Raw genomic sequence first — 6,168 nt, 5'->3', positions numbered from 1 at the left:
AGCTGCTCTTTGAGTTGAGTGGTGAAGAATCATGGCTAAGGGTCTCACTTCTGCCTCTGTTCTGCCCAAGTCCAAATCCCAAGTCTGGGATTTAATTCTTATATACTATTTAATTGGTCCATCTTCATATGTAAGCTCATCTTTAGAGTCTGGGAACCCTGAAGAATACAGGGTCATACTAGGTTATTCTTGTTGGAAGTGATCACTTTCCTTATGTAGTTGTAATAGATAGCAAACATGGTCACAATTCTTTGTAGCTCCTCCCATCAAGAAGCAGAATCTGTTTCCTTATCCCTTGCATCTGGGCTGGCTTTGCCATTGACTTTGACTAGCAACGTGATGAAAATAGCAGTGTACCGGTTTCATGCCTGGTCTTTAAGAGGTCTTACATTTCCACTTACTGTTTTTTCTTTTTTCTGTTTTGTTTTGTCTGTTTTGCTAAGACTTTTATCGATATTTATTTTTTAATAGGATTACAGAGCTAGAAAGGGTCTTGGAGATCTCGTCCTCATTTTTTTTTTAAATTTTATATTGGAGTATAGGTGATTAACAACGTTGTGTTAGTTTCAGGTGTAGAGCAAAGTGATTCAGTTATACATGTACATATATCTATTCTTTTTTGGATTCTTTTCCCATATAGGTTATTACAGAGTGTTGAGTAGAGTTCCCTGTGCTATACAGTAGGTCCTTGTTGATTATCTATTTTATATAAAAATATGGAATGCTACACGAATTTGCCTGTCATCCTTGCACAGAGGCCATGGTGATCTTCCCTGTATGGTTCCAATTTTAGTACATGTGCTGCTGAAGAGAGCACTTGTCCTCATTCTTTTAAACTTCTGAGAATCTTCTTCTGAATTATAACCAATGCTCTTATAACACTTGCATACACACACACTTCCCAGCCATAGTTTGGTGCAGGCTTTGGTAAATTTCTGGAACTGTCCAGCCTCCCCTTTCTTGGCGGAGAAACTCACCCATTTTTTAAAAAGATTGATGTTATTGAGGTACGTAAGTTTCATGTGTACATTATATTTCTACCTCCGTATATCCTACTGCTTGCTCTCCGCCAAAAATTGTTTCCATACATCACCCTACAGTTGATACCCTTTACTTATTTTGCCCTACCTCACTCCCCTCCCCATCTGGTAACCACTATTCTGTTCTCTGTATTTATGTGTCTGTTTGGATTGTTCATGAATTTTCTTTGTTTTCTAATATTCCATACACGTGTGAAGTCATATGGTATTTGTCTTTCTCTGTCTGACTTATTCCACCTAGCATGATGCCCTCAAGGTCCATCCATGTTGTCACAAATGACAAGCTTTCATCTTTTTTTTTCTTTTTTGGTGTCTGTTTGCTCACTGTTGATGGAGCCACATGCACAAGCTTGCACCATCCTGCTGGAGGATGAGACTGGGTGGAGAGAGGATCCGGTCACCCAACTGTCCCAGCCCAACCCCAGATGTGTCAGCCTCACAACTCAAGCCTGGCTGCTGCCAGGAATTTCCAAAAATTTTCCACCTTTTTGTTCATGAGTACTGATTGCATTTAAAAGTTATTCTGGGGGGGACAAGGGGAAGATGGCGGAAGAGTAAGACGTGGAGATCACCTTCCTCCCCACAGATACACCAGAAATACATCTACACGTGGAACAACTCCTACAGAACACCTACTGAAGGGTGGCAGAAGACCTCAGACCTCCCAAAAGGCAAGATAGTCCTCACGTACCTGGGTAGGGCAAAAGAAAAAAGAATAAACAGAGACAAAAGGATAGGGACGGGACCTGCACCAGTGGGAGGGAGCTGTGAAGGAGGAGAGGTTTCCACACACTAGGAAGCCCCTTCGCGGGAGGAGGCTGCGGGTGGCAGAGGCGGAAAGCTTCGGAGCAGGAGAGCACAGCAACAGGCGTGCGGACGGCAAAGCGGAGAGATTCCCGCATAGAGGATCGGTGCCGACCGGCACTCACCAGCCCGAGAGAATTGTCTGCTCACCCGCCGGGGCGGGCAGCACTGGGAGCTGAGGCTCGGGCTTCCGTCGGAGCGCAGGGAGAGGACTGGGGATGGCGGTGTGAACACAGCCTACAGGGAGTTAGTGTACCACGGCTAGCCGGGAGGGAGTCTGGGGAAAAGTCTGGACCTGTTGGAGAGGCAAGAGACTTTTTCTTACCTCTTTGTTTCCTGGTGCGCGAGGAGAGGGGATTAAGAACACTGCTTAAAGGAGCTCCAGAGACAGGCATGAGCCGCGGCTAAAAGCGCGGACCCCAGAGATGGGCATGAGACGCTAAGGCTGCTGCTGCCGCCACCAAGAAACCTGTGTGTAAGCACAGGTCACTATCCACAACCCCCTTCTGGGGAACCTGTGCAGCCCGCCACTGCCAGGGTTCCGGGTTCCAGGGACAACTTCCCTGGGAGGACGCACGGCGCGCCTCAGGCTGGTGCAACGTCACGCTGGCCTCTGCCGCCGCAGGCTCGCCCCGCACTCCGTGACCCTCCCTTCCCCCGGCCTGAGTGAGCCAGAGACCCCGAATCAGCGGATCCTTTAACCCCGTCCTGTCTGAGCTGAGCCTCGGGAGCTGTGAGAACAAAGAAGAGAAAGGGAAATCCCTCCCAGCAGCCTCAGAAGCAGCGGATTAAATCTCCACAATCAACTTGATGTACCCTGCATCTGTGGAATACATGAATAGACAACGAATCATCCCAAATTGAGGAGGTGGACTTTGAGAGCAAGATTTATGATTTCTTCCCCTTTTCCTCTTTTTGTGAGTGTGTATGTGTATGCTTCTGTGTGAGATTTTGTCTGTATAGCTTTGCTTCCACCATTTGTCCTAGGGTTCTATCCGTCCCTTTTTTTTTTCTTAAAAAAATTTTTTTTCTTAATTATTTTTTATTTTAATAACTTTATTTTATTTTATCTTCTTTCTTTCTTTCTTTCTTCCTTTCCTTCCTTCCTCCCTCCCTCCCGCCCTTCTTTCTTTCTTCCTCCCTCCCTCCCTCTCTCTCTCTCTTTCTCTTTCTCTCTCTCTTTCTTTCTTTTCTTTCTTTCTACTTTTTCTCCCTTTTATTCTGAGCTGTGTGGATGAAAGGCTCTTGGTGCTGCAGCCAGGAGTCAGTGCTGTGCCTCTGAGGTGGGAGAGCCAACTTCAGGACACTGGTCCACAAGAGACCTCCCAGCTCCACATAATATCAAATGGCGAAAATCTCCCAGAGATCTCCATCTCAACACCAGCACCCAGCTTCACTCAAAAACCAGCAAGCTACAGTGCTGGACACCCTACGCCAAACAACTAGAAAGACAGGAACACAACCCCACGCATTAGCAGAGAGGCTGCCTAAAATCATAATAAGTCCACAGACACCCCAAAACACACCACCAGACGTGGACCTGCCCCCCCAGAAAGACAAGATCCAGCCTCATCCACCAGAACACAGGCACTAGTCCCCTCCACCAGGAAGCCTACACAACCCACTGAACCAACTTTAGCCACTGGGGACAGACACCAAAAACAACAGGAACTAAGAACCTGCAGCCTGCAAAAAGGAGACCCCAAACACAGTAAGATAAGCAAAATGAGAAGACAGAAAAACACACAGCAGATGAAGGAGCAAGATAAAAACCCACCAGACCTAACAAATGAAGAGGAAATAGTCTACTTGAGAAAGAATTCAGAATAATGATAGTAAAGATGATCCAAAATCTTGGAAATAGAATAGACAAAATGCAAGAAACATTTAACAAGGGCCTAGAAGAACTAAAGATGAAAGAAGCAACCATGAACAACACAATAAATGAAATTAAAAATACTCTAGATGGGATCAATAGCAGAATAACTGAGGAAGAAGAACGGATAAGTGACCTGGAAGATAAAACAGTGGAAATAACTACTGCAGAGCAGAATAAAGAAAAAAGAATGAAAAGAAATGAGGACAGTCTCAGAGACCTCTGGGACAACACTAAACGCACCAACATTTGAATTATAGGGGTTCCAGAAGAAGAAGAGAAAACGAAAGAGACTAAGAAAATATTTGAAGACATTACAGTAGAACACTTCCCTAATATGGAAAAGGAAATAGTTAATCAAGTCCAGGAAGCACAGAGAGTCCCATACAGGATAAATCCAAGGAGAAATACGCCACGACACATATTAATCAAACTGTCAAAAATTAAAAACAAAGAAAACATATTAAAAGCAGCAAGGGAAAAACAACAAATAACACACAAGGGAATCCCCATAAGGTTAACAGCTGATCTTTCAGCAGAAACTCTGCAAGCCAGAAGGGACTGGCAGGACATATTTAAAGTGATGAAGGAGAAAAACCTGCAACCAAGATTACTCTACCCAGCAAGGATCTGATTCAGATTTGATGGAGAAATTAAAACATTTACAGACAAGCAAAAGCTGAGAGAGTTCAGCACCACCAAACCAGCTTTACAACAAATGCTAAAGGAACTTCTCTAGGCAAGAAACACAAGAGAAGGAAAAGACCTACAATAACGAACCCAAAACAATTAAGAAAATGGGAAAAGGAACATACATATCAATAATTACCTTAAATGTAAATGGACTAAATGCTCCCACCAAAAGACATAGATTGGCTGAATGGATACAAAAACAAGACTCATATATATGCTGTCTACAAGAGACCCACTTCAAACCTAGAGACACATACAGACTGAAACTAAGGGGATGGAAAAAGATATTCCATGCAAATGGAAACCAAAAGAAAGCTGCAGTAGCAATTCTCAAATCAGATAAAATAGACTTTAAAATAAAGACTATTAGAAGAGACAAAGAAGGACACTACATAATGATCAAGGGATCGATCCAAGAAGAAGATATAACGATTGTAAATATTTATGCACCAAACATAGGAGCACCTCAATACATAAGGCAAATACTAACAGCCATAAGAGGGGAAATCGACAGTAACAATCATAGTAGGGGACTTTGAACACCCCACTTTCACCAATGGACAGATCATCCAAAATGAAAATAAATAAGGAAACACAAGCTTTAAATGATACATTAAACAAGATATTTATAGGACATTCCATCCAAAAAAAACAGAATACACATTTTTCTCAACTGCTCATGGAACATTCTCCAGGATACATCATATATTGGGTCACAAATAAAGCCTTGGTAAATTTAAGAAAATTGAAATTGTATCAAGTATCTTTTCCAACCACAATGCTACCAGGCTAGATATCAATTACAGGAAGAGATCTGTAAAAAATACAAACACATGGAGGCTAAACAATACACTGCTTAATAACGAAGTGATCACTGAAGAAATCAAAGAGGAAATCAAAACATACCTAGAAACAAATGACAATGGAGACACGATGACCCAAAACCTATGGGATGCAGCAAAAGCAGTTCTAAGAGGGAAGTTTATAGCAATACAATCCTACCTTAAGAAACAGGAAACATCTCCAATAAACAACCTAACCTTGCACCTAAAGCAATTAGAGAAAGAAGAACAAAAAGCCCCAAAGTTAGTAGAAGGAAAGAAATCATAAAAATCAGATCAGAAATAAATGAAAAAGAAATGAAGGAAACGATAGCAAAGATCAATAAAACTAAAAGCTGGTTCTTTGAGAACATAAACAAAATTGATAAGCCATTAGCCAGACTCATCAAGAAAAAAAGAGAGAAGACTGAAATCAATAGAATTAGAAATGAAAAAGGAGAAGTAACAACTGACAACGCAGAAATACAAAAGATCATGAGAGATTACTAGTAGCAACTCTATGCCAATAAAATGGACAACCTGGAAGAAATGGACAAATTCTTAGAAATGCACAACATGCCGAGACTGAAACGGGAAGAAACAGAAAATATGAACAGACCAATCACAAGCACTGAAATTGAAACTGTGATTAAAAAGCTTCCAACAAACAAAAACCCAGGACCAGATGGCTTCACAGGCTAATTCTATCAAACATTTAGGGAAGAGCTAACACCTATCCTTCTCAAACTCTTCCAAAATAGAGCAGAGGGAGGAACACTCCCAAACTCATTCTACGAGGCCACCATCACCTTGATACCAAACGAGGCAAGGATGTCACAAAGAAAGAAAACTACAGGCCAATATCACTGATGAACACAGATGCAAAAATCCTTAACAAAATACTAGCAAACAGAATCCAACAGCATATTAAAAG

The 6,168-nt window shown here is 42.1% G+C and overlaps 1 non-coding gene across 1 annotated transcript; it reads right to left on the bottom strand.

Annotated features, from left to right (window-relative positions):
• Window positions 1-710: 710 nt before the first annotated feature.
• Window positions 711-817, bottom strand: LOC114908237. Its single transcript, XR_003796926.1, has one exon. It is a non-coding gene; the product is annotated as a U6 spliceosomal RNA (small nuclear RNA).
• Window positions 818-6,168: the final 5,351 nt, after the last annotated feature.

Source organism: Monodon monoceros, unplaced genomic scaffold (assembly GCF_005190385.1).
Source record: "Monodon monoceros isolate NGI ecotype Baffin Bay Population unplaced genomic scaffold, NGI_Narwhal_1 Super_Scaffold_3, whole genome shotgun sequence".
Classification (NCBI taxonomy): domain Eukaryota; kingdom Metazoa; phylum Chordata; class Mammalia; order Artiodactyla; family Monodontidae; genus Monodon; species Monodon monoceros.
Note: the sequence above shows the minus strand (reverse complement) of the source record. Positions and strands in the feature narration are given on the sequence as shown.